At 42.8% G+C, this 26,256-nt stretch overlaps 4 protein-coding genes and 1 non-coding gene across 6 annotated transcripts in view; 1 reads left to right on the forward strand and 4 right to left on the reverse strand.

The window, feature by feature from the left end:
• Positions 1-26,256, reverse strand: part of LOC126000517 (28S ribosomal protein S21, mitochondrial-like) — a 390,936-nt gene that overhangs the window by 239,436 nt on the left and 125,244 nt on the right. The gene's annotated exons all lie outside the window — the stretch shown is intronic.
• LOC126000509 (histone-lysine N-methyltransferase PRDM9-like) overlaps positions 1-26,256 on the reverse strand; it is a 770,602-nt gene that overhangs the window by 124,786 nt on the left and 619,560 nt on the right. The window lies entirely within an intron of this gene.
• LOC126000518 (histone-lysine N-methyltransferase PRDM9-like) overlaps positions 1-26,256 on the reverse strand; it is a 322,719-nt gene that overhangs the window by 64,210 nt on the left and 232,253 nt on the right. The window lies entirely within an intron of this gene.
• LOC126000507 (histone-lysine N-methyltransferase PRDM9-like) overlaps positions 1-26,256 on the forward strand; it is a 101,008-nt gene that overhangs the window by 5,516 nt on the left and 69,236 nt on the right.
• LOC126000531 (U6 spliceosomal RNA) lies at positions 11,443-11,549 on the reverse strand. The gene has a single exon (XR_007492784.1). It is a non-coding gene; the product is annotated as a U6 spliceosomal RNA (small nuclear RNA).

Genomic DNA, 26,256 nt, shown 5'->3' on the forward strand with positions numbered 1-26,256 from the left:
CCTGTCTGTGCTCTCAGCATGGCTGCACAGCCCCACGTTGGGATGCCCTTCTCAGGCCCCTTTGTCTTTTTCCTTTGATCTGGCCTCTGCCATTCGATCATTATGGGGTTTTTGAGATCCCAAAGGAAGTGATTTTCTTTCCTCTTCTTTTATTTTGAGGTTCACTCGGTAATAGTACTTGGGCTCCTAGCCCCATGTGATCCCCATCAGGGATCACTTCTGGACTGTGGGGACATTATGAGTGCTGGGAATTGAACAGCCCCCCATTGCTTTCAGTCTGGCCTTGTCAGAAATAGTTTTTTTCCTGTAGTTTTAGACACTTGATGAGTGAGTCCAGCACGAAGCTAATGTGGATTTTGCTGAGCTGCTCACCAGTTGTTCCCAATCTGACTTGCCTTTTCTTTCTTTCTTTTTTTTCTTTTTCTTTTTTTTTCTTTTTTTTTGGTTTTTGGGCCACACCCTGTGGCACTCAGGGGTTACTCCTGGCTATCTGCTCAGAAATCGCTCCTGGCAGGCACGGGGGACCACATGGGCACCGGGATTCGAACCAACCCCCTTAGGTCCTGGGATGGGCTGCTCGCAAGGCAAACGCCACTGTGCTATCTCTTTTGGCCCAATACTTGCCTTTTCATATCAGCTGATTTAGCATCTGAAAACAACAGGTATTCATGTCACCAATATTGCTGCATTAAAGCAGGTTTTAGTCAACTAATTATATTTTTTTTAGTAATTTATTTAAGCATGTTTACATGTTTACAGAAGTATTCATAGTTGAGTTTCAGTCATGAAATGTACACTACCCTTTACCAGTGCAACTTTTTTTGTTTGTTTGTTTTTTGGGCCACACTGGTGGTGCTCAGGGGTTACTCCAGGCCATGTACTCAATCCATGGACCACATGGATTGGCTGCTTGCAAGGCAAACGCTGCTGTGCTATCTCTCCAGCCCCACTAGTGCAACTTTGCTTCCACCAATTTGTGCCCCATTTCCTTCCCCCACGTTGCCTCATTTGTCTCTGAGACTGGCACTCTTTTCTCTCATTATCATTGTCATGCTAGTTACGAGGGCAGTTAGTGCTCAGACTGCACTTAACCTTTTTAAAGGCAAGGTTTATATCATGGGTTGATCCTCCGGCCCTCATCTCTATTGTCTCTGGATATTATTACCATACCATCCTTTATTTTTCTTATATCCCACAGATGAGTGAGACTATTCTCCATCTATTCCCCTCCCTCTCTATTTTTTTTGAGGGGGGGCACACCATTTGACACTCAGGGGTTACTCCTGGCTATATGCTCAAAAATTGCTCCTGGCTTGGGGGACCATATGGGATGCCGGGGATCGAATTGTGGTCCGTCCTAGGCTAGCGCTTGCAAGGCAGACACCTTTCCTCTAGTGCCACCACTCTGGCCCCTGAGCATAATAATCTCTATGTTCATCCATGTATAAGCATATTTTAAGATTTTATGACTTCATTTACTTAATGGCTGCATAGTATTCCTTTGTATAGATATCCCACAGGTCCTTTTTTTGGGGGTTTGGGCCACACCCAGGGGACAATATGGGGTGCCGGGGATCGAACCAAGGTCTGACCTGGGTCAGACGTGTGCAACGATGTGCACCATGGCTGTGCTGTGCTATCTCTTTGGGATCTTTTATCTTTTATTTTTCCTCCTGAGTAGCATCGTGTTTTAAATAGAAGATAGGTTTAAGGAAAATATCAAGACTTTATAAATTACTTTTAAAGTATGATAGTATAGCTAAATCTCATATTTTCAGTGTTCAGTCTGTGTTTTTGATTTATAGTCATACCATTTCTTTGCATTTCTAGTACATGCGAGTCCTCTTGCCCCTCCTCCCTGTTCCATCCCTATCTAATTTTCTTCCTCAGTTTTTTTCTCTGTCATTTTCCTTGCTATAGCTAGGGTCCATCTAGGTGACTTACTGCATTACATTATTCTTTGGTTTTTGGGTCACACCCAGCAGCGCTCAGGGGTTACTCCTGGCTCCATGCTTAGAAATCGCTCCTGGCAGGCTGCGGTACCATATGGGATGCCGAGATTCGAACCGCTGTCCTGCTTGCAAGGCAAATGCCTTATCGCATTACCTTTTCTAGATATTCTATGTATCACAGATAAATAAAATAATCCCATATTTGTCCTTCTGGCTTCACTCAACATGTTTCAGTTCTATCCAGGCTATGGTAAATTACATAATTTCGTTTCATTGTTTCTTGTAACTGCAAGAAACTGTAGCTGTATTCTTTTGTTTTGTTTTGTTTTTTGTTTTTGGGTCACACCCGGCAGCACTCAGGTGCTACTCCTGGCTCTACGCTCAGAAATCACTCCCGGCAGGCTCAGGGACCATATGGGATGCCAGGATTTGAACCACCGTCCTTCAGCATGCAAGGCAAAAGCCTTGCCTCCATGCTATCTCTCCGGTCCTGTAGCTGTATTCTATTGTGTGTGTGTGTATGCATATATAAATACATCTAGATATACCACATCCTTATAAGGCACCCTGGTTGATTATATATCTTAGCTATTGTACTAAGAGCTGCACTGGTGCATGCTTTTGAAATTTCTATTATTATTTATTTATTTGGTTTTTGGGTCACACCAGACAGTGCTCGGGACACTCCTGGCTCTACGCTCAGAAATCACCCCTGGCAGGTCCGGGGGACCACACGGGATGTCGGCACCCAAACTACTGTCCTTCTACATGCAAGGCAGATGCCCTACCTCCAGGCTATCTCTCCAGGCCTTTTTATTATTTTTTTTTAAATCACAGAGTTTTCCATTATTACAGAGTTACATTATTTATTATTGAGTTTCAGGCATGCAGTGTCCCAACAACATTCCCTTCATCATTGTCCACTTTCCTTATCAATGTTCTGTTTCCCTTCCACCCACAGCTTGTCTCTAGAATAGGTACATTTTTAAAAATAATATATTTATTTATTTTGGTTTTAGGGTCACACCCAGCAGCGCTCAGGGGTTACTCCTGGCTCTATGCTCAGAGATTGCTCCTGGCAGGCTCAGGGGACCTTGGGGGATGCCAGGATTTGAACCACCGTCCTTCTGCATGCAAGGCAAATGCCCTATCCCCATGCTATCTCTTTGGCTCCCTAAATAGATTTAGGGGGCCAGAGTGACAGCTCAGCGATAGGACATTTGCCTTGCATGTCGCTGACCCAGGATGGGCCTGGGTTCGACCCTCAGCATCTCATATGGTCCCCCGAACCAGGAGTGATTTCTGAGCACATAACCAGGAGTAACCCCTAAGCGTCACTTGACGTGGCCCAAAAAAATAAACCAAACACACAAAAAATAATATATTTATTTTTGTGTGTGTGGTTTTTGGGTTACACCTGGCAGTGCTCAGGGGTTACTCCTGGCTCCATGCTCAGAAAATACTCCTGGCATGCACGGGGGACCATATGGGACGCTGGGATTTGAGCCGATGACCTATACCCCTTACCTGCATGCTATTTCTCAGGCCCCTAATATCTTTATTTAAACACCGTGATTATAGACATGATTGTAGTTGGATTTCAGTCATAAAAAGAACACCCCACTTCACCAGTGCAACATTCTCACCACCAATGTCCCCCCCCCATCTTCCTCCTCCCCACCCCCTGCCTATATTCAAGATAGGCATTTTCCTCCTCTTTGCATGAACATTGTCATGGTAGTTGTCAGTGTAGTTATTTCTCTAACTGCACTAAATATGAATTTTGGGCTTTTTGGAGAGAGGATGAGTTATACCAGTTAATCTTCAGGGATTACTTTGTTTTTGTTTTTTTTTGGGGGGGGGGTTGGGTCACATCCGGCAGCGCTCAGGGGTTCCTCCTGGCTCTACGCTCAGAAATCGCTTCTGGCAGGCTGGGGGACCATATGGGATGCCAGGATCCAAACCACCGACCTTCTGCATGCAAGGCAAACGCACTACCTTTATGCTATCTCTCTGGCCCCTCAGGGATTACTTTGGATTTGTGCTCAGGATCAATCCTGGCAGTAATTGAGTGACCAGATACAGTGCCAGGGATTGAACTGGGACTGTCCAGAGGCCAGGCATATACCATAGACCCTGTACTATGTCTCTAGCCCCTACATATACCTTTTAAGATGACAAGACTCGACTTTAAATTTAGTCACATAGAATCTCTAACCATAACCCTATCCTACCTCTGTTGGTACAACTCCAAGCCAGGTACTTACTTTATATTTACACACATACACACACATCCTACCTCCGTTGGTACAACTCCCCAGGTACTTATTTTATATTTACACACACACACACACACACACACACACACACACACACACACACACACACACACACACCAGTGCAACATTCCCATCTCCAGTGCACCCTCCCTCCTTCGCAACCCCTGCCTGTATTTGAGACAGGCATTTTACTTCTTCACTCATTAAGACAGTCTTGATAGTTGTTAGGATAGTTATTTCCCTCACTGCACTCACCACTCTTTGTGGTGAGCTTCATATTGTGAGCCAGTCCTTCCGGCCCTCTGGTCAAGGTCAGGTACTTCCTAATGACATTATTACCTTTCTTCTCAAAGTCACTACAGATTATTTGACCTCGTGAATCCAAGTGTCACATGTCTCAGGAGAGTAAAATATCTTCAGAAATCACCTCACAGAATAATATGACTTCAGGGTGCCTTGTATGGAAAGGTCACTTAAGATCTTATGGCAAGATCTTATATCCAAAAGTTCCAGGATAGAGGCCAAAGAAATAATATAGTGGTTGCAGTGGTTGCCTTTTATTCACCAACCTAGGTTCAAACCTTGATACCCTAAATGGTCTTTCCTGGCCAGCCAGGAATACTAGTTGAGTGCAAAAACAGAAATAACCTGTGAGTATGTGAGATTTGACACAAAACCAAAAAATGGTTCTGGATATGGACTTTCTGGGGTTTTTTGTTTTGTTTTGTTTTGTTTTTGGGTCACACCTGGCAGCACTCGGGGGTTACTCCTGGCTCTACACTCAGAAATCGCTCCTGGCAGACTCAGGGGACCATATGGGATGCTGGGATTCGAACCACCATCCTTCTGCATGTAAGGCAAACACCCTACTTCCATGCTCTCTCTGGCCCCCAGACTTTCTGAATTTTTCAAGATATAGTGAATGCAAATGGTATAGGAAAACAGACTGTTTAGGGGCCAGAGGTATAGTACAGCATTCCATACAGCTCTCCAAGCCTGCCAGGAGTTATCTCAGAGCACAGATTCAGAAATTTGAGTATCTCTGGGTGTAACCCTAAAATTTAGCCAAACAAAAACACCTACCAAACTACTTAGGAGGATGAATAATCAATAAAATAAGGAAAGTGGTGGTTGGAGCGATATAGCATAGCAGTAGGGCATTTTGCCTTGCACACAGCCAACCCTGATGGATTCCAATTTGATCCCCAGCATCCCATATGTCCCCTGAGCCTGCCAGGAGCAACTTTTGAGTGCAGAGCACAGAGCGACTTCTGAGCTCCACAGGGTGTGACCCAACCCACTCAAATAAAATAAGGAAATTTAGGAGAACAGACTTTAGTCGGAGATAGAGCTATGGTCCAGAATGCCTTGTTAACATCTCTGACCAAAATTTCCTCCAACAGCTGAACCAAAGGCAGAAATCCATCCATGTCTATACTGCTCTCTGGCCTTCTCCGGTCAGAACTTCCTCAGTCGCCACATGAAACGAAGTCATCCCACTTCGATTCGCCCAGCAACATCTGTAAAAAATAACCCTCAATCAGAGAATTCCTGTCCACGTGAACAGAACTAATGGCAGCAACGTTCTGATCCATAAAATGACAAAGAAATGACAGGACTTGAACATCGAAAGTATCATGAGCCACTCTGGGCTAGGCAGGAGTGGCTGAACATAGCAGCGGGTGTCTATAGGAGAGTGGGTCCTGGAGTTGGCGAATTGTGACTGGACTGCATGTCAAGAGAGGAGTTTGGATATAGCCCGTTTATTCACTCAAAGAGTGAATGTACATTTTATACTTTGTTAGCAAAGAAGAGGAGGGTGGTCAGTTTACATAGCAGAAAAATGTGGCTTCTGTCAAGTACAGATATCATCAAAACATTCTATGGAATTGATATACTTATTACAGTGAGTACAATGCTTATTGATGTTTACCAGAGACATCACTTATTTTTTGCCTAAGATTTAACAGTGTCTTAAATTCCCAGTCTCATAAATCAGCCAAAGCAGCTTTCTGGCTTGAAAGCCCAATTTCTCTTTTCCTGGGGTCTTTGTGTGGCTGTTTACTGCATGCCTAAATTGGGTTTTGCTTTGATGTAAAGGTTATCTTTAGATTCAAATGGCTGTGGCTCAGGGCCAGATGTTCTGATTTTTTGGGAGCCGGAGTGGTGGCAAAGCCGTAGGGTGTCTGCCTTGCACACACTAGCCTGGGACAGACTGCGGTCCCATATGGTCCCCAGGCCAGGGCGATTTCTGAGCATATAGCCAGGAGTAACCCTTGAGCATCACCGGATGGGGCCCAAAAACCACACACACAAAAAGAAAGATGTTCTGATTCTTAAATAATTTTCACATTCTTATCTCCTCTAACATCCCTAAACTGATAAGGAGTAAGCAGGCCTCAACATATTTGCTCGGTAACTAGGAAATAGTTTTGTTTGTGTTTTGGGGTCACACCTGGCAGCTACGCTCAGAAATCACTCCTGGCAGGCTCAGGGATGCCAGGATTTGTACCACCATCCTTCTGCATGCAAGGCAAATGTCCTACCTTCATGCTAGAAAATATCTAAAGAGACATCTTTTCTCGATTATCACATTCAATAGGGAGCTCTAAGCAATGGAGGATGAAAGTAATAGGGCGGAAAGTCCAAAGGACACAGATAGAGTAGTTAGTTGCCAGGATAGGAATGCCAACAATTCTAAGAGGACAAGTATGTAAGGCCTGGGAAAGGGTTCACTGGTAGATCAAAACTCAGGACACACCAGAGAACACACAGGGGAGAAACCACATGCTTGCAAGGAGTGTGGGCAAGGCTTCAGTCAGAGGTCAGAGTTACCATACACCAGAGGACACAGGGGAGAAGCCCATGTTTGCAGTGATTATGGTGAGGTTTCAGTCAGATCAAATCTCATGACACCAGAGGACACACACAGGGAGAAACCCTATCTTTGCAGGGAGTATGGGCGAGGCTTCAGTTAGAAGTCACATCTCCCCAGACACCAGACAACACAAAGGGAAGAAGCCCGATTTTTGCAGAGTGGGCAAGGTTTCAGTCAGAGTCAATTCTCATCAGACACCAGATAACACAGGCTAGAAGCTCTGTTTGAAACAAAAGTGACTAATGAACAATTTTGTAGCAGCCACCACAATCTGTATAAGGTACCTAGGTCGGTAGCCGGGGAAGTGTTATGATGTCTAACTCCGTCCATAATTTGCCCTGAGCACTAATAAACTACATTTTTATGTAGTTCTGACCTGGAATATTTCCTTCCCCTTTAAAAGCAGTGGGGGAATAAATGGACAGAAAACTATCACCCAGTTCTAAATAGACAAGCAGTTCTTGATAAAGTGTCTATTTGAGAGCATCAGGTTAAGTTACTTATAAGTTGATTTCTAGGCCCAGGGAGACAATCTCATTTTTTAAGATATAGTCATAGAAGAAAACACATCTCCTGGAATGTAAGGCCTTTTCTTCTTTTTTTTTTTTTAATTTTGAGCCACACCCAGTAACGCTCAGGGGTTACTCCTGGCTATGTGCTCAGAAATCGCTCCTGGCGTGGGCACTCCGGGGGATCGAACAGCCGTCCTGGGCCAACCATGTGCAAGACAGACACCCTACCTCTGCACCATGGCTCCGGTCCCATAAGACCTTTTCTTGTGTGTATTTGATTGTGTTTAGTTTTGGGGGCTACTCCTGGCAGCTGACCTCTAGCTTTGTGCTCATGTATAAGTCTGGTGTAGACCAAATGGGTACTATGTATCAAACCTTAGCCACCCACTGAACTGATCATCACTCGAGTGCCAGAACAGGATTTCTCTAAGCATTTTTCAACCACTGTGCCGCGGCACACTAGTGTGCTGTGAGATGTTGTCTGGTGTGCCGTGGGAAAAATTCCAATTTCATCTTAACATGCAGCTTCAGCTCACAAATAGACCAATCACTAGATGATTATTGTTTTATAATAAAGTAATTATAAAATAATTTCTTTGTGTTTATTTGATTCCTATTCAAGAGAATTACTTTATAATCAATATTAAAATTTTTTAACATTTTCTAATGGCGATATGTCTCATGATATTTTTTTCATCAAGTACCTTTGCACAAAAAAGAAACACTGCTATAAAAAACATTAGTTACTATCTTCTCTTCACTTGGATGCTTCTAGGATGAGTAGGTGTGTCTTGTGGTTTGGCAAGAGAGGAGGTAATAACTTGCCAGGCAGCCCTACTCAGAAGCAACACCACAGACTCCATATTCTGTGACTTAGGGCTGAGGAGCAATAGGTCACTGTAAACAACAAAATTAATGAAGGGTAATCACAAACTTCCATGCTATCTCTCTGACCCCAAAATTTGAACTTTCAAGTAGTAGAAGGTTGGTGGGAGAATGAAGAGGTAGACTATAGGTGGCACAGGGAAGAGTGGGAGAAAGTCTATGGTATGTTGGAGGGGCCAGGATATGTATGAATTAACAACTTGATATAAAGATTATTGCACCTTGTTAGATGCATAAGATGAAATAAATGTGGTAGACAAATTCAGGTCACTATGCTCACAGCTCTCGGGAACTGCCAGAAGTCGTGAGGGTCATAGTAGTGAGAACCAGATAGGGTCTTCCTTGCAAGCTATGTGTGCACAGCAGGGGGGAGTCTAGGCTACAGCATGGGAGGCCTGGGAGGTTTTTCTACAAGTCCTGGGATTTCCTGTTATAGAAGAAAATCCTCTGAAATAGGTACAAGTAAAGAACATTGTACATGGTCTCCTGAGTTATTTCCCAATATTTTATTCTATTGCATAATATACAATAACAAAATATAAAATAAATGTGGAGGAGGTCAGGTCCAATGCTCTCAGATCTCATAAACTGGCAGTATTTCTTAGGTACAGGAGCTGTGAGGATGACCACTGAAAATTCAAACTGAGTCTTCCCTGCAGGTCAGGGTTGCAGAGGACACTCAGGGCCCACCATTCCAGGCACTATGTATAGGTGCAGGGGTCTGGAAGCATCTGCTCAAGTCAAGGTCATTGTGCATGGTCTCCTGAGTTGTTTTTTAATTTTTTATTCTATTGGAGAATTTAATATAAAATAAACATGTTTGGAGCCAGAACCATAGCACAGTGGTAGAATATTTGCCTTGCACGTGACAGACCCTGGTTTGATTCCTGGCATCCCATATGGTCCCCCAAGCTTGTCAGGAACAAATGGTAAGCACTGCTGGGTGTGGTCCAAAAATAAATAAATAAACATGGTCAATGAGGTTGGTTCCCAATTCTCACAGATGTAGTAGACTGGCAGATTTATTAGCTACAGGGACTGTGAGGATGACTTTTTCCTGAAGGTCAGGTCTGGGCTGCAGAAGACGCTCAGAGCCCACCATACCAGACACTATGAGTAAGTGCAGGGGCCTGGAAGCATCTGCTCAAGTGCTGGAATTTTTTGTTTTCAAAGAAAACCCTCTGAGAGAGGCATCCAGGGAAGATATTGTGCATTGTCTCCTAAGTTGTTGCGCAATATTTTATTCTATTAGTAAAATGAAAGTAGAATTAACGGGGCCGGAGAGATAGCATGGAGGTAAGGCGTTTGCCTTTCATGCTGGAGGTCATCGGTTCGAATCCCCGTTGCCCCATATGGTCCCCTGTGCCTGCCAGGAGCAATTTCTGAGCATGGAGCCAGGAAAAACCCCTGAGCACTGCCGGGCGTGACCCAAAAACCACAAAAAAAAAAAAAAAAGATAAAAAAAAAAAAAAAAAAAAAAAGAAAGTAGAATTAACATGATAAATTCATGATATGATATATAATATCATATTTGTCATTTCTGGAAAAAACCCAAAGTAATAAGTAAATGATATTTTTTTGTTATTGCATTATAGATCTATTCTTATCTAACTTCAACTTTTCCACTTTTTTTTTTTTTTTTTTTTTTTTTTGTGGTTTTTGGGTCACACCCGGCAGTGCTCAGGGGCCACTCCTGGCTCCATGCTCAGAAATTGCTCCCGGCAGGCACGGGGGACCATATGGGACCCCGGGATTCGAACCGATGACCTTCTGCATGAAAGGCAAACGCCTTACCTCCATGCTATCTCTCTGGCCCCAACTTTTCCACTTTTATTTTTTGTTTTTGTTTTATTGTTTTTGGGTCACACCCAACAGTGCTCAGGGGTTACTCCTGGCTCTAGGCTCAGAAATTGCTCCTGGCAGACTCGGAGGACCATATGGGATGTCAGGATTCAAACCACTGTCCTTCTGCATGCAAGGCAAATACCCTACCTCCATGCTATCTCTCCGGCCCCCTGTATAGAGCATTCTTAAAAACAATAATTTTTTTTTTTTTTTTGGTTTTTGGGTCACATCTGGCAGCGCTCAGGGGTTACTCCTGGCTCCATGCTCAGAAATCGCTCCTGGCAGGCACGGGGGACCATATGGAATGCCGGGATTTGAACCAATGACCTTCTGTATGAAAGGCAAACTCATTACCTCCATGCTATCTCTGGCCCCAAAAACAAAAAAATTTTTTTTTTTTTTGGTTTTTGGGCCACACGCGGCGGTGCTCAGGGTTTACTCCTGGCTGTCTGCTCAGAAATAGCTCCTGGCAGGCATGGGGGGCCATATGGGACACCGGGATTCGAACCAACTACCTTTGGTCCTGGATCGGCTGCTTGCAAAGCAAATGCCGCTGTGCTATCTCTCCGGGCAAAAACAATATTTTTTAAGTCTAGAAGAAAACTAAGTGATTATGGTAATGAGCACTATAAGAGGAGAACACACCATGAAATATTCTAATGGGTCTTAAACATACAGGTTCCTTTCCTAAAAGAAATCTAAAATCATAAGCAATATGGTATTATGGTAAACTACTTAAATTGAAAACAAATTCCAATAACATATTCAATGAATGAGAACAGGAGTTCATGGCATGCAATTGCATATTTTATTGCTATCTGTGGACACAAACATTAGATTATATTAGCAGGCATCATTAAGTAGAAAATGAATAGATTATAATATTTTTTAAAAATATATGGAGCAGGGCCCGGAGAGATAGCACAGCGGCGTTTGCCTTGCAAGTAGCCGATCCAGGACCAAAGGTGGTTGGTTCGAATCCCGGTGTCCCATATGGTCCCTCATGCCTGCCAGGAGCTATTTCTGAGCATACAGCCAGGAGTAACCCCAGAGCATTGCCGGGTGTGGCCCCAAAACCAATATATATATATATATATATGGAGCACTTGATGAATTTGCATGTCATCCTTGCACAAGGGCCATGCTAATCTTCTCTGTATCGTTCCAATTTTAGTACATGTGCTGTCAAAGCGAGCACTAGATGATAATTTTTGTTGTGACATTATCATAATGAGCCCTGTCTTGTGAGTCTAATAAAGTATAGCATTGCAATGTGGAACTGAGGTGATTTATATCTCCAAGTATCACTGTGAAAAAAAAAAGATCAAGAAGTTATTATAGACATAGTAAAATTAAAACATTAAAAACTACTTTTAGTGGGCCCGGAGAGATAGCACAGTGGTGTTTGCCTTGCAAGCAGCCGATCCAGGACCAAAGGTGGTTGGTTCGAATCCTGGTGTTTGATATGGTCCCCGTGCTGCCAGGAGCTATTTCTGAGCAGACAGCCAGGAGTAACCCTTTAGCACCGCTGGTGTGGCCTAAAAACCAAAAAAAAAAAAAAAAAAAAAAAAAAAACCAACTACTTTTTTTTTTTTTTTTTTGGTTTTTGGGCCACACCCTGTGACGCTCAGGGGTTACTCCTGGTTATGCGCTCAGAAGTTGCTCCTGGCTTCTTGGGGGACCATATGGGACGCCGGGGGATCGAACCGCGGTCCATCCTAGGCTAGCGCAGGCAAGGCAGGCACCTTACCTCCAGCGCCACCGCCCGGCCCCCCAACTACTTTTTTTTTTTTTTTTTTTTTTTTGGTTTTTGGGCCACACCCGGTTGACGCTCAGGGGTTACTCCTGGCTATGTGCTCAGAAATCGCCCCTGGCTTGGGGGGACCATATGGGACGCCCGGGGATCGAACCGCGGTCCTTCCTTGGCTAGCGCTTGCAAGGCAGACACCTTACCTCCAGCGCCACCTACCCGGCCCCCCCAACTACTTTTAGTAAGAAATATAGTGGGAGTTCATGGCTTCCAAAACACATTCTGCACCCGTTTCTGTGGATAAAAGCATTAGAAAAGTATTATAGGGGGCCAGATAGATAGCATGGAGGTAGGGCGCTTGCCTTGCATGCAGAAGGATGGTGGTTCTAATCCCAGCATTTCATATGGTGCCCCGAGACTACTAGGAGTGATTTCTGAGCACAGAGCCAGGAGTAACCCCTGAGTGAAGCTGGGTGTGACCAAAAAACCAACCCCTTCTAAAAACATATTATCACTCTCTTTATTTGTTTTTTTTTTGTTTTTTCTCTTTGTTTGTTTGTTTTGTTTTTTCGGGTTACACCCGGCGTTGCTCAGGGTTTACTCCTGGCTGTCTGCTCAGAAATAGCTCCTGGCAGGCACGGGGGACCATATGGGACACCGGGATTCGAACCAACCACCTTTGGTCCTGGATCGGCTGCTTGCAAGGCAAACGCCACTGTGCTATCTCTCCGGGCCCATCTCTTTAAGTCTCTTTTAAGTCGTTGATTGGATGCCTGCTCAATCAAAACAGCTGTATCTATTCTTGATTGAAGAGTTGTTTTTTTGTTTTTTTTTTTTTGGTTTTTGGGCCACACCCGACAATGCTCAAGGGTTACTCCTGGCTGTCTGCTCAGAAATAGCTCCTGGCAGGCCCGGGTGACCATATGGGACACCGGGATTCGAACCAACCACCTTTGGTCCTTATCAGCTGCTTGCAAGGCAAACCACTATGCTATCTCTCCAGGCCGATTGAAGAGTTTAATCCTCTAACATTTAAGGAAACTATTGACAGAAAGGGCTGTTGTGCCTATTTGTTGTGTACAATTGAGGGTTTGGTTTGTTTAGTGTAAATATTGTGAGTTCATTTTTATCTGAGAATATTTTTAACCCTCCCTCCCATGTAAATGAGAGTTTTGCTGGATAGTGGACTTTAGGTTGAAAGTTTCTTTCATTCAGTAGTTTGAATAATTCATTCCTCTTTTTTCTTGCCTGGATTGTTTCAAATGGAAGATCTTGTTTGATTCTTATGTTGTTTTCTTTATATTTGAGACTTTTTCCTCCCTTGCTGCTTTAGAGAGTCAATCTCTCCTCTCTCTTGCCATTTGGATAACTAAATGTCTTGGTGTTCTGTTATGGTCTATTCTGTTTGTCACTCTTTTTGCCTCTTGGATTTGTAGAGAAACCTTTTTCCCAAGGGTGGGGAAGTTCTCTGCTATTATCCCCTTCACTATGTTTTCTTCCCCTTTTCCATTTTCTTCCCTTTCTGAAATTCCTATAATTTGGAGATTATTTCTCTTGTCTTTGTTCATTATGTATCTTACTATTTCTTCCAGGGTTTTGTTTCTCCTTTCTGTTTTTTTTTTTTTGGTTTTTTAGGCCACACTCGTTTGATGCTCAGGGGTTACTCCTGGCTAAGCGCTCAGAAATTGCCCCTGGCTTGGGGGGACCATATGGGACGCCGGGGGATCGAACCGCGGTCCTTCCTTGGCTAGCACTTGCAAGGCAGACACCTTACCTCTAGTGCCACCTTGCCGGCCCCCTCTCCTTTCTTTTCTGACTTCTCTATCAATGCGGGCTTGTAATTTGTCTTCAAGTTCATCTATGTGATTCTCAACCTATGTTATTCTATTATTATGGCTTGCTAACATGTTTTTTAGTTCTTTCAGTTCTATTTGTATGGATTCTCCCATCTTTGAAAGAGCTCTTCTTTGAGCTGGTTGAACTGTTCATCTATAGATTTCTTAATTTGCAGGCTAGTGACTCCTTGATTTCCATTTCTAAACCATTAAGTGCTGATTTTAAGTCCTCATCTATAAGGTTCAGGCCTTTGAGTGGACTTGGATATTTGCTGCCAGGATTTCTCTCCATATCCCCCACAGTAGATGTCTTCTTTAGCTTCCACATTAATTTTATTTTTTTATTTTTTTGTTTGGTTTGTTTTTTTGTTTTGTTTTTGGGTCACACCCAGCTGCGCTCAGGGGTTACTTCTGGCTCTACACTCAGAAATTGCTCCTGGCAGGCTCAGGGGACCATATGGGATGCCAGGTTTTGAACCATCATCCTTCTGCATACAAGGCAAACTCCATGCTATCTCTCCAGCCCCAAGCTTCCCCATTAATCATTGCTTTTAGTGGTTTGGTGTGCTGGAATATCAGAGTATTGAAAGAAGTGCTAGATCCAGTCTTCCAGTAAATATATGATATATATTGAAATGACTTTGGTTTGGAAAAAGGAGAACTTATGGGAAGGAAGGGGTTTCAGCAATGGCACTGGTACCCTGAAGGAGACTGAGTTAAGGCTGGAGAGGAGACCCATTTGATCTTAGTAGAGGGGATTAGGACTGAATCCTTCCTGTTCCCGTCCAGACATAGTCCTCACTGTCCCCAGAGAACAAAGATTCAGCAATGGCACTGGGACTCAGCAGAGACCCAAAAAGACAGCCCCATTTGCATTTGGTGGAAGGGATTAAGGCGTGAGGTTCCCTATTCCCTCCCCAACACCAACCTGGCTGGCCCCAAAGGACAGATGAACAGTGATGGCCCTGGAACCCAGGAGACTGGATGTTAAAACAGGGTATGTGCTTCAGGTGATTAGCTACACTTATCAAGACCATATCCTTGAGTGTCTCTTGAGCACTGCTCTATGTCCATATTTGTAACTTCATATTCCTTTTGTTTTGTTTTGTTTTTGTTTTTGTGTCAGGAATACTAGTTGAGTGCAAAAACAGAAATAACCTGTGAGTATGTGAGATTTGACACAAAAACAAAAAATGTTTCTGTATACGGACTTTCTGGTTTTTTTGTTTTGTTTTTGGGTCACACCTGGCAGTGCTCAGAGGTTACTCCTGGCTCTATGCTCAGAAATCGCTCCTGGCAGGGGACCATATGGGATGCCGGGATTCAAACCACCATCCTTCTGCATGTAAGGCAAATGCCCTACCTCCATGCTATCTCTCTGGTCCCCTGTAACTCCATATTCTTGAACTGAAACTTGCCATTGGACAGTGGAGAATGGAGATGTTACTTTAAGACAGTGTTTATGGCCACTTTTTTTTGGGGGGGGGCACACCCAGTGGCATTCAGGGGTTACTTCTGGCTCTGCCCTCAGAAATCACTCCTGACAGCTTCAGGGGACCATATGGGATGCAGGGAACTGAATCCAGGTCTATCACAGGTTGACCTCATGCAAGGCAAATGGCTTGCTGCTGTGCTATCACTCTGGCTCCAGATAGTAGCCACTTTTACAGTATTATGTGTATAGGAACTTGCCAATCTCAAGAGTGTGTGAAATATTCAGTGTAACTAATTGTCCAAACCTTGAAACTTGGAATGTGCCCAGAAGTGCGGGCACCAATCTGGATCAACACACAGACTCTGGAGGGATGCCCCATGTGCTCCTTTTGCATGCCCAGTTCTCAGCATTCAAAGAAACTTTTCCTGACAAGTTTTCTCCTATTCCACATCTTCTAGGAAATCAAACTTTGTGAAGAAGCCACTTAGTTAGAAGATGTCCAGGGTTGAGGGCTGGAGAGATAGCATGGAGGTAAGGGGGTTGCCTTTTATGCAGGACGGTGGTTTGAATCTCGGCATCCCATATAGTCCCCTGTGCCTGCCAGGGGCGATTTCTGAGCATAGAGCCAGGAGTAACCCCTGAGCACTGCCGGGTGTGACCCGCGCCCCCGCCCCCCCCCCCAAAAAAAAAAACCAAACCAAAAAACAGAAGATGCCCAGGGTCACATTCCTGAGGTTTTCATAGCAACTGGGTCTACTTACTCCTGGGCATTGATGGGTCTATGTTGATTTCATATTTGACACAGGTATCAATTCGTCTAACACAGCCTCTCTGTAAGGCCAAATGACAAACTGTAGGTACAAGTCAGGAAAACAGTGAATCTGGGAATTAACAACTAGAGACAAATACAGATCACACATTTTTAGAATTATCATGTGAATGCATTTTATCATGCAGAAATTCTTTTTATAAGTTACTAGAAGTCTCTTCATGAGGTGATATATTACCATTTTCAGTTTGCACAGACTATGGTCTTCTACATTTTTATTTAGTTAAAGAAACATGAGGTACAAAATAAAAGATAGTTGACAATACCAATCCCAAGGCCAGTGTCAACTCCCATCCCAGAGGGATGAACTTCAATCCTCTAACCAAGGTCAGTTCCAGGAATGTACATTAACAATGGGTTTGAATAAGTGTTTTGAGACATGTCTTTTCAGTAATTCCAAATTCCATTCCTACCAGGACAGTCTGTTGAACACAGGTGTCACTGAAGAATTTGTACATGTTGCTGAGGCACCTGCTAGTGCCTCACTAAGCCTGTTGTGTGGCATTGGTGGAGGATAAGTCAGCAATGATCAGAAAAGGGCATCAGTGATTTTAAAGAAACAGTTTGGGGCTGGAGAGATAGCACATCCATAGGGTGTTTGCCTTGCATGCAGCTGATTCAGTACGGATGGTGGTTTAAATCCCGCCATTCCGGGGCCGGAGAGATAGCATGGAGGTGGAGCGCTTGCCTTTCATGCAAAAGGTCATCAGTTCGAATCCCGGAGTCCCATATGGTCCCCGGTGCCTGCCAGGAGCAGTTTCTGAGCATGGAGCCAGGAATAACCCCTGAGCGCTGCTGGGTGTGACCCAAAACCACAAAAAAAAAAAAAAAAAAAAAAAAATCCCGCCATTCCATATGGCCCCCCTTGCCTGCCAGAAGCAACTTCTGAGAAACCCCTGAGCACCGCTGGGTGTAACCCAAAAGGAAAAAGAAATCTTAGCTTGATAGGATATTAAGTTAAATTGGGCAAAATATTTCCCCCAAACAGATTGAATTTTAGTGAATGTAATAGTATTGAAATCACAGCTTCTTTTAGAAACATTAGTTAGGACAGAGTTATAAAATTCAATGACTAATTAAATTATAGCATCCTCAGAAGTACTTGAGACTTGATAAAGGTTTTTTTTTTTTTGTTTTTTTTTTTGGGGGGCCACACCCAGAGGTGCTCAGGGGTTACTCCTGGCTGTCTGCTCAGAAATAGCTCCTGGCAGACACGGGGGACCATATGGGACACCGGGATTCGAACCAGCCACCTTAGGTCCTGGATCAGCTGCTTGCAAGGCAAATGCTACTGTGCTATCTCTCCAGGCCTGAGACTTGATAAAGTGTTACTCAGGATCATAGACTTTCTTTTTCTTATTTTGGATTTTGGGTCACATCCGGTGATGCTCAGGGATTAAGCCTGGCTATGCACTCAGAAATCACTCCTGGCTCAGGGGACCATATGGAATGCTGGGGATTGAACCCATGTCCATCCTGGGTCAGCTCCGTGCAAGGAAAATGCCCTACCACTGTGCTATCATCTGGCCCCCCATTTTGAATTTCTGAAGAGCACACAAGATTGGTCAAGACAACTCACTCTTCCATTAAGTAAAAGAAATAAGATTATATATCGGGGTAAAGTGGAAAGGATTTAGGCATATTTGTGGTGCTAAATGTGCACTGCTGGAGAGATGGCTGTCAGAACATTGTATGACTGAAGCTCCAGCATGAATAATTTTGTATCTTACTGTAATTCAATTAACATTTATTCATTCATAAAGTATATATCACCTAGATAACTAAGTTAACTGGGAGGTAGGAAGTGGACTATAGGATTTCCATGGGTCATTTATTTACTGACAGTATTAGGTATTTGAACTGGATGTGTTGGTGTTAGAATTTTTTATAATGGAAATTTTTATTTAATATCATTAAAAATAATGGTGTCTCAATTAAAATTAGAAAAATTAAGTACTCAACCTCTTGTACTTTGCTTACTGAAATATTCAGAATATGAAGCAAAACAAATATTCAATCATAGAATATTAGAAGACTAATTTGTATCACATATATATTATGGACATAGGTACAGAGCTATAAGAAAAGATGATAATGAAAAAAAAAAAGAAAAGATGATAATGTAAAGTCACCATTTTAATGGATTTGGAGGGTTTAATGTTAGACCAATAAGTCAGAAGTATAAGGTCAAATATGCATCACTTCACTCAACTGTGGTACATAGAGAAAGTAAATATGCGTTAATACTTGTTTCACTTGGAAACACTTGGAAATGTCAGTTTTTACTTATGTTATTGAATGGAATTGAGTTTATTTATTAATTTAATGTGTCACTAAACAATGAAATATCATTGGACTTGGAGAATAAACGTTGTACAGCAAAGTGGTAAGGGGGTGGGCGAAAAACGTAGAGGTAAATTACAGATGAACAAAGAAAAGTGGAAGAATGTCTGTGACATTATAGGGGAGCCTGGAATGGGTAATTTTTTTTTTTTTTTTTTTTTGGTGTTTGGATTTTGGGTCACACCTGGCAGCGCTCAGGGGTCAGTCCTGGCTCTACGTTCAGAAATCGCTCCGGGCAGGCTCGGGGGACCATATGGGGTGCCGGGATTCTAACCACCGTCCTTCTGCATGGAAGGCAAACGCCTTACATCCATGCTATCTCGCCAGCCCCATCAGTTTAGTTTCTTACTGAGAGGAACTTTTCCTGCACTGAATCTGAGGATAGAGTATGGTCTCATGCTCTCAAACCATCAGCCATAGACATTTCAGAGGGAAACCTGAGTGATCCAGTGACTTCTTGAGTTGAGCAGTTTTTTACATCTCATTAAAATGCAAATAAATAGAAATCTACTGAATTAAATAGAGATTTATCTCCAGAGGACATTACAAAATTAACAAACCATTCCCAATAGTCTTTGTAAGATCACAGCCTCACATGAACAGGACATGGAGATTCCTCTTTCTGCTACTAGACACCACAGGTAAGGGTCCCTGATCCTAGACCAAGAAGGAAAGTAGGTCCAGTTAGGGGCATCCTTCAGTCTTGCTATGTCCACAGGAGTGAACTCACAGGTGCAGCTGTTGCACACTGGGGATGAGATGAGGAAATCTAGGACATCAGTGAAGATTTCCTGCAAGGCATCCAGATACATATTTACCAGCATTCACCAGAATGCACCAGACGCGGCAGATCCCTGCACAACAGTTTGAGTAGATGAGTGCTGCAGACGGGTTAGCTTTGCTAAGCAGAACCTTCATGGGGTCTGGGAACCTTTCACAGGGAGAGAAGCGGGAGCACGAGTGTACGAATATGAAATATGAAATAAATGAGGCCACACAAAATGCATTGTAAGGGGACCCTCGCCCAAGGGACGAGAGACAAATTTATTTTTCAGCCGGTGACATTTTAAGCACAGGCTCTGGAATGCAGGGTGTCGTCAGGGAGAACAAAAGAGTGGGAGATGTTCAATGAGGGATCAAGCCTTAAATTTACATATTAAAAGACCGTTCTTCAGGTGAGAGAGAACTCTGCTGGAGGGCAGTGAAATCAGAATGAGAGATGTTTTTGGTTTAGCCAAAAGCAGGTTTTTCAAGATACCGGGAGGAGAGAGACAGAGATATTTATGATGTCTATGTAGTAGCCGCAAAATACATTTTAGGGGGGACGGAAATAATTGTTTACCATCATAGAGCTAGACTCAGAAAAACAAGCTGTTGGCGCCAGGTTATACGAACTAGCCAGCAGGGAACTTTTGGAGGGCTTTTGGTATTGACATTTCTTTGTCTGTAGGAGAGCTGAGGCTGGATTTCTATAGTGGCCAAATAGAGAGAAAAATGTAATGTTACAGCCATGTTGGAATTACACCAATGATCCACGCAAAGGGTCAAATGATTGACTTTGCTAAGCGGGCCTTTTGGTAAATAATTCTTTTAGAGGAAGGCACTGCACCAGGGAAGGAAAAAACAACGTCTGCTGCGTGCTTTCCTTAAATGGGAAGTAACAGATGAGAACTATAAACCCTGTAATGGTAATACAGTCTACACACCAAAGTTCCAGCAGAGTGGCCCTGACTGCAGACATGTTCAAGAACACAGCCCACATGAAAGTGAGCAATCTGAGAACTGAAGACACGGCCATGGATTACAGTGAGAGACACTGTGATAACCCTCATCCTGAGTGTGTCAGAAACTTGGAGGAGATACAGCTGTGCTGGATGAAAGGATGAATCAGATGCTGAATTCTCTTGACTTCCTCCTGGCGAGTCAGGTTCTGTGGCACAGAATTGGGTAAACAGATCTGATTTCTAGTTGAGTAAAAGGATTAGGGTTAGGTTTTATCCCTCTATAATTCTACAATAACCAATAGAAAGACACCTTTCTGTTTTTTGTTTGTTTGGTTTTTGGGCCACACCCGTTTGACGCTCAGGGGTTACTCCTGGCTATGCGCTCAGAAATCGCTCCTGGCTTGGGGGGACCATATGGGACGCCGGGGGATCGAACCGCAGTCCGTCGTGCGCTAGCGCTTGCAAGGCAGACATCTTACCTCTAGCGCCACCTTCCCAGCCCCAGAAAGAGACCTTTCTATAGAACATATTTAATAGGGCCGGGCGGTGGCGCTGGAGGTAAGGTGCCTGCCTTGCCTGCGCTAGCCTAGGACGGACCGCGGTTCGATCCCCCGGCGTCCCATATGGTCCCCCAAGAAGCCAGGAGCAACTTCTGAGCGCATAGCCAGGAGTAACCCCTGAGCGTCACAGGGTGTGGCCCAAAAACCAAAAAAAAAAAAAAAAAAAAAAGAACATATTTAATAGTTTGATTTTTGTTATTTTGGGAAACATGGGTGATGAGAATATTTTACTCATAGCAGTACACTCAGGAAGTCATATGTGATTCTGGGTTCACCCAAGTCAACCAACTGCAAGAAATATGCCCTATCCGCTGCATTATTGTTCCTATCCTGGCTCTATGCTCACAAATCACTCCTAGCAGGCTCGGGGGACCCTATGGAATGCCGGGATTCAAACCACCGTCCTTTTGCATCTAAGGCAAATGCCCTACCGCTGTGCTATCTCTCCGAGCTCATGATTTATCTTTCTAACCTCATGGAAATTATTTTCTGTCTTGGTGTTGTGCCCAACACTTCCACTACAGTCCTGGGTCTGCACCAGGTGATGCTCAAGGTCTTCTGCTGATCATTACCTAGGCATCACACCTGGTGCTCAAGAGACATTTCTGAATGAACTATTTGTTTTTTCTTCCATGATTTATTAGTGTGTCATGTTTACCTTGAGCTAGTTGTACTAGTTCAAGACCCACAAATTGTTCCTATAACATCACAAGATTATTGTGTTTGTGTTAATTTTGTAGTAAATTAAACACTGTTTTTGTATTTTTCATGAATGTCAGTGTTGGAAGCGTGTGTGAGAATTGTGCAGAAATGGCTTCCAGAGAGGCTATTTTTCTCCTTTCTCCTCACTCTGCTCATATGGCCTGGCTTTTCTCAGCCGCCAGCCTACCAAACATCATGTTGCAGAGATCCCCTTTTAGAGATCTGAGGGAGAGAAATGTCAAGTGAATGTGGCAATTGCCAGTCTGTAATTATCAAAAACTGTGTTGGAAGATCAAAGAATGGACGATGAAGGAGATGATGAGTCAGTTTCCCACCCAACTATTAATGCAGCAATAATTTAAAAAGTCACTTATTGGTGTGTGTACCAGAAGGATGGAACCTTCCAACCAGGCTGATGACAACAAATCATAATGAACAGAGATGTCCCTGTCTAGGTCTAAAATTTTCCAAGAAATGTCCAAGGAGCACTTTGTATACTTAGTTTGGCTGCAAACTACATATACATGAATTTTTTTTTTTGGTTTTGGTTTTGGTTTTTGGCTCTAAACTCAGAAATAGCTTCTGGCAGGCTTGGGAGACCATATGGGATGCCGGGATTCAAACCACCGTCCTTCTGCATGCAAGGAAAACACCCTACCTCCATGCTATCCCTCTGGCCCCATACATGAAGTTTTGACTAAGTTATACTCAGGACTCTTTTTTTTGTTTGTTTGTTTGTTTGGTTTTTGGGCCACACCCGGCTTCACTCAGGGGTTGCTCCTGGCTCTATGCTTAGAAATTGCTCCTGGCGAACTCGGGGAACCATATGGGATGCCAGGATTTGCAAGGCAAATGCCCTACCTCCATGCCATCTCTCTGGCCCCAGGGCTCTTTATTATTATTATTATTATTATTATTATTATTATTATTATTATTATTATTATTTTAACCTTAATTGTCCTCATTTCTATAATCTAGGGTCAAGGATAATCTCAGCATTCCCCTTTGATGACTTTCATACCCTCATCCTATTATAATTCTATATATCACAGATAATGAGATCGTTCAGTATTTGTCTTTCTTTGACTCACTTCAGTTAACATGATTTTATTTTTATTTTATAAAAATCTGTATTTAGGGCCCGGAGAGATAGCACAGCGGTGTTTGCCTTGCAAGCAGCCGATCCAGGACCAAAGGTGGTTGGTTCGAATCCCGGTGTTCCATATGGTCCCCCGTGCCTGCCAGGAGCTATTTCTGAGCAGACAGCCAGGAGTAACCCCTGAGCACCGCCGGGTGTGGCCCAAAAACCAAAAAAAAAAAAAAAAAAATCTGTATTTAAGCACCATTATTACAAGCATGATTGTAGCTGTAGTTGGGTTTCAGTCATAAACAGAACACTCCCCTTCACCAGTGCAACATTCCCACCTTCAATGCCCCCGCCCCTCCCTCCTTTCCAACCCCTGCCTATATTCATGCTAAGGGCTCTTACCAATATAATCTAGCATGAATCACCTTTGGAGATTCTCAAGATATTTAGTATGAAAAACTGAAGAAAAGTGAAAAATATTACAAGTATTACTGAGGAGACAGAAGCTCCGTTAAAGCAAAGAGAACCATTTGTTTGAAGAAATGTTCTATCTGGACACTGTAACTTTGTCATGGTTGTTTGACAAAATAAGTAGTACTGTTTTATTTATGATTGTGAACATTAAAAAAAAAAACCCTGGGGCCCGGAGAGATAGCACAGCGGCATTTGCCTTGCAAGCAGCCAATCCAGGACCAAAGGTGGTTGGTTCGAATCCCGGTGTCCCATATGGTCCCCCGTGCCTGCCAGGAGCTATTTCTGAGCAGACAGCCAGGAGTAACCCCTGAGCACCGCCGGGTGTGGCCCAAAAACCAAAAAAAAAAAAAAAAAAAAAACCCTGTAGACAATCACAGCAGCAAATGAGTAGTCTCAGCAGAAAATTGTTCTGTTTGTATGTTTCAATGGGTTAATGATCCCAGAACTATGAGTTTCTCTGAATATGATCCAATATTTCTTTCCTTTTCTTTTCTTTTTTGCTCTGAATAAAATTTAGCTGTGGGTTGTACATGGAATATGACACCATCCTACCGCTGTGCTATCTCTCCAGCTCCACTTTTGTCTTTTTTTTGTTGTTGTTTTTGTTTTTGGGCCACACCCGGCGGTGCTCAGGGGTTACTCCTGGCTGTCTGCTCAGAAATAGCTCCTGGCAGGCATGGGGGACGGGATTCGAACCAACCACCTTTGGTCCTGGATCGGCTGCTTGCAAGGCAAACGCCGCTGTGCTATCTCTCCGGGCCCCCCACTTTTGTCTTTTTTTATGTAGAGCAATTTCTCCCAAGTACCTTGTCCATTAACATACTGACCTATTTATTTAACTTGGCATTTTTAGAAAATGTAATTGTTGACATTTTCCTGAGAAATAGAAATATTTTTCTCAAGAATATATGACTTGGGGACGGAGAGATAGCATGGAGCTAAATCGTTTGCCTTGCATACAGAAGGTCAGTGGTTCAAATCCTGGCATCCCATATGGTCCCCTGAGCCTGCCAGGAGCGACTTCTGAGCATAGAACCAGGAGGAGCCCCTGAGCGCGGCTGGGTGTGACCCAAAAAACAAAAACAAACAAACAAACAAGAAAAGAATATATGACTTATTCAGTTCTCTACCATACCTGACTTTGGACTAATCTAGATTGTAAATATGAGTTCATCTCTGCACCTGGAACATTCTCCCTGACATGACTGACAGTGCTCAGGACTTGGGTCAGCTAGTCCCTGAGATAAGAAATTGGGTGGATCAGTGAAAACTAGATTTGTCCTGAAGGAATTTATCCCATAAATCACAAGAAAACTTAAACTTAATGGATAACATATATAATACATGCACTATACATAATGCATTTTATGTGTTAAACCCAATAATATTTAACAAACATGATAAAACTTAAATCACATTTTCCATTAAAAGGGCTGTGGCAATAGTACAAAAGTGGGGCAATTTCCTTGCATGCTGCCAAATAATCCTTTATCCCTGGCACCCAGAACATCTATTCCATCACCAAAAATACTGAAATTGTAATCTGGTAAATTAATTTTTTATGTCTGATGTACTAATTCACAATCTAACAGCACCTTGCGTCTGCTGTAGAAATATTACCCACTTGATGTTGTTAAGATTAGAATTTTTAAATATATCCTTACCAAATCATAATTCTTTATTTTTACTTGATCTAATGCAATGTCCTGCATTAATATTCAGTATTGTCACCAAACTAAAGAATAACTTAAGTGTTAGGTCACAATGGAGGACACACTATATCCTGGGCTTCCCAGGTGTCCTCAAATGAGTACAAATTCTGATCTCTAAATATAAAGTTGTGGCTTGTCTTTTTTTACACCTTTTCTGACTTTATTGGGGTAAATGAATGCATTAATTTTACATATTAAAATAACAAAAATGTATAACTAATACCAAAGAAAATAAGATAAAATAATGAAAGTTTTTCTCCAATCCAAAAAATAAATTCAAATTGATTTCCATGCAAAAATGTCTTTTATTGGGGGCCGGAGAGATAGCATGGAGGTAAGGTTTTTGCCTTTTATGCAGAAGGTCGGTGGTACAAATCCTGTCATCCCATATGATCCCCCGAGCCTGCCAGGAGTAATTTCTGAGCATGGAGCTAGAAGTAACCCCTGAGCACTGCTGGGTGTGACTCCCACCCCAAAAAACCCAAAAATGTCTTTTATTTTTCTTAAAACCCATAGATGAGTTAGACTATTTTGCATCTATCTCTCTCCCTCTGACTTATTTCAGTCAGCATAATAGCTTTTATATACATTCATGTATAGGAAAATTTTATGACTTCATCTCTTCTGATGGCTGTATAATATTCCATTGTATATATGTACCACAGTTTCTTTAGCCATTCATCTGTTGAAGGGCATCTTGGTTGTTTCCAGAGTCTGGCTATTGTAAACAATGCTGCAATGAATATAGGGGCGAGGAAGGGATTTTTGTATTGTATTTTTGTATTCCTAGAGTATAGCTGGATCATATGGGAGCACAATTTCCAGGTTTTGGAGGAATCTCCATATCACTTTCCATAAAGGTTTGACTAGATGGCATTTCCACCAGCAGTGAATAAGAGTTTCTTTCTCTTCACATCCCTGCCAGCACTGCTTGTTCTCATTCTTTGTGATGTGTGCCAATCTCTGTGGTGTGAGATGGTACCTCATAGTTGTTTTGATTTGCATCTCCCTGATGATTAGTGGTGTGGAGCATTTTTTCATGTGTCTTTTAGACACTTATTTGGTCAAAGTGCCCATTTCTTCTCCCCATTTTTTGATGGGGTTAGATTTTTTTTCTTGTAAAGTTCTGTCAGTGCCTTGTATATTTTGGATATTAGCCTCTTATCTGATGGGTATTGGGTAAATAGTTTCTCCCACTCAGTGGGTGACTCTTGTATTCTGTGCACTATTTCCTTTGAGGTGCAGAAGCTTCTCAGCTTAATATAGTCCCATCTGTTTATTTCTGCTTCTACTTCTTTGGAGAGTGCTGTTTCCTCCTTAAAGATGCTTTTAGTCTCAATGTCATGGAGTACTTTACCTACGTGTTGTTCTATATATCTTAGGGTTTCAGGTCTCATATCAAGGTCTTTAATCCACTTGGATTTAACCTTTGTAATGGTGTTAGCTGTGGGGGT

The sequence above is a fragment of the Suncus etruscus genome (assembly GCF_024139225.1).
Source record: "Suncus etruscus isolate mSunEtr1 chromosome X unlocalized genomic scaffold, mSunEtr1.pri.cur SUPER_X_unloc_1, whole genome shotgun sequence".
In the NCBI taxonomy this organism is placed as follows: Eukaryota; Metazoa; Chordata; class Mammalia; order Eulipotyphla; family Soricidae; genus Suncus; species Suncus etruscus.